This window comes from Borostomias antarcticus, assembly GCF_949987555.1.
Source record: "Borostomias antarcticus genome assembly, chromosome: 32".
Classification (NCBI taxonomy): Eukaryota; Metazoa; Chordata; class Actinopteri; order Stomiiformes; family Stomiidae; genus Borostomias; species Borostomias antarcticus.
Genome location: NC_140265.1, coordinates 4,640,352 through 4,643,083, shown reverse-complemented (window position 1 = coordinate 4,643,083; position 2,732 = coordinate 4,640,352). Strand labels below are relative to the sequence as shown.

The window sequence follows — 2,732 nt, the reverse complement described above, 5'->3', positions numbered from 1 at the left end:
TGTTCTCCAGGGTTGTAGACTGTCCTCTCCAGGGTTCTAGACTCTTAAGCTATTTGATTAATGTCAGATTTTCTGTTGCAATATGTGAGATTCACCCCTTTTCTCTTCACCAAATGCCAATAGAATTAAAAATATATTTCTGTATATGCACTGTGATGCATCCTATATAGTTTCTGGTTGATTGTGGACAGTGTTGTGTGGACATCAGACAAGAAAACATGCATAAACCTTTTTCTTTTACATAGGCGAAAATTGGAAATTGGTATATTTGTCACATACCTTCCATCTGCATTTTTCATTACTTTCCACCACTGGGATTTTGGGGGACTAACTGATATGTTATAAAGAACATATGTATGACACTAAAACAGTTGAAATAATTTCTGTTGCAATTTGTTCAAGGTGATGTCATAAAATGCCTGGACTATAGGGGCAGGGGAGCATCACTAGCCTACTGATCCATAGCCAGGACTGGGATGCCCTCAGTGGAGGTCCCAAGTCAGTCTTCCAGTCATTCAGCCAGCCTGTCAGTAGATGTGCTCTACTTGTATTGATTTGTTCATACACTAGTATTCCAGCACAGGTTATGTTCTTGAATGCTTCTGGTGACTAGCAGTTCTCTTAGCAACCTAATTTAATCCCTATCACCATTTTCAGATCAACATAGGGGAAACATATGGCTGAGAGATGTGTGGAGGAAAATCAACAGCACCCCACACACACACACTTGCATAACCAACCAAGCAAGTTCTACCTTTCTATACCACAAATATAAGTTTGAGAACCTAGGATACATACAGCCCGCCTAAGGGGGTTCTAATGTACTGACCTCCCGGCACAGGCCTGACCCTGCTGGCAAGCTGCCTTGGTCCTAGCCAAGGAACAAGCGTTTCAGCTTCCGCTCACCTGTATGCAGCTTATACCATGCTGACTGGCCTGGACTAGTCACCACATCCACAGTCTAGCCAAGTTAGAGATACCCTTGTGCATTTGACAAAACAAGTGTCATACAATTAAGGTTATCATTTGTGCAGCATAGCATGTGTGCTGTAAGTGTAAAGACAAGATACAGATAATTTTCTCCAGGTTTTATTGAATAGCTTGTAGACCACACTGAAACACTGGGCTGACAGTTCAGTTGTACAAGGCGGACCTGGGAGACCATTCAGGACACCTTGTTTGGGTCGAGGCTCTGCTTAGTCTACTGGCCCAGGTGAACCATCAAACTGGATGTACTGACGCTGAGAATGGGCTAGGGGGCAAAATACATAAAAAAACGTTTTTTTTCGTTTTTTGTTTTTTGGTGTATTACCAAAGTTGAAGTTGTGAAGTACCTACTTACTATAACAGACAACAGTTTTAGGTTCACGAAATACGTTTAATTAGTCTGCAAACTAAGCTCGTTTTTAGCTGATTTCGAGCCGGGTTTGGGGGCGGGAGATCGATTAGCATGATCTGGTTTCATTGGCTATTGCTTCCGGCTATTGCTTCCGGGTTCTCCGCCCCCACCTTTCCCAAACAACACGCCGGCATTCAGTCCCAAGTTTACCAAGGATGCTACAGCTTTTGCTAAAGAGAAGACGGGGATGGCATCCAGGACATGGAAATAGTTTTAAGAGCAGCTAAAACTCCAGCAGAGCAGGACTCGTTCGTACACGGAGTTTATTCTTGATGTCCTGTGATACAGAGATGACTGTATCAGCAAAGCCAGTTGCTACCAAGCGCAGAGTTGCGTCGAACGAGGTACCAGATTCACACCACCGCCAAGCATTCTGCTTTGCTTTGGGGTAAGCTGATCTTTATACTATCTGTGCTGTTTACATTACATTAACGTTAGTCGTTTAGCAGAAGCTCCTTTCTAAACAAGTGACTAAGTCTAGCTAGCATAACAAACTAACAAAGGCTAGCTAGCTAACGTTAGCTAACATGCTAGTTAGCTGAGCTAGCCCTTTGTTCCTAAACTAGCCAGCGTGGGAGCTAATATTGAGCTAGGTAGCTATATTATAGAGAGAAACAGAATGAGAGAGCATGAGAGGTATGGTAGTCTGACACCTTTGTTTTTTGTTTTGGTTACAGGATGAGCAAAAAGGTGAGGATTTGCAGCTCTCCCTTGGCCCCTTCATACCAGCCAGCAAGAAGATCACTATGCACTACAGCTTTGATTTTGCACAACAGGTGAGAATACGTTCATCCTATCATGCATTATCTAGTCTATTTAATCCACACATTCTGGTACTATTTTATCTATATGGAGTGCCAGTACTGTGGGCAATAGTTTAATGTACTTTCTTCCTTCTATTCTATTGCAGTTTTGATACTGAGAGACCTGGCATGGTTGTGGCCAGAGAACACCGTGATGCACCGGCCCCCGAGAGAAGGTCTTCTTGTGCAAGCCCCACCCGGACTGGACATGGCCAGACAGACGTATCTCTTTGACAAGATCAGAGAGTTCTGTTCTGATGAGGGACGAGACGTCACATGTCCCCCGCCAAACTCCACAGCAGCTCAGAACAAGACTGTCCGCTTGTAGATTCACTGCAGATCATCAGGACGGACAGCACTGCAGGAGAAAGGCCACAGCCTTTCCTGTTTTCCTGTTTGTATACTGAAGCGTTGCTTGTTCTCTTGCACAGACTTGCCCACACTTGCACAGACTGCATTGTTAGAATATTGAATACTGAGCTGAGTACTGTTGTTATTACCTTGAGTATTGAGCTGGGGACTGTTATTAC

At 43.8% G+C, this 2,732-nt stretch overlaps 1 long non-coding RNA gene across 1 annotated transcript; it reads left to right on the top strand.

Moving 5' to 3' along the window:
- Window positions 1-1,607: 1,607 nt before the first annotated feature.
- Window positions 1,608-2,479, top strand: LOC311327448. The gene is made up of 3 exons (XR_014631124.1): window positions 1,608-1,787; window positions 2,077-2,175; window positions 2,310-2,479. It is a non-coding gene; the product is annotated as an uncharacterized lncRNA (long non-coding RNA).
- Window positions 2,480-2,732: the final 253 nt, after the last annotated feature.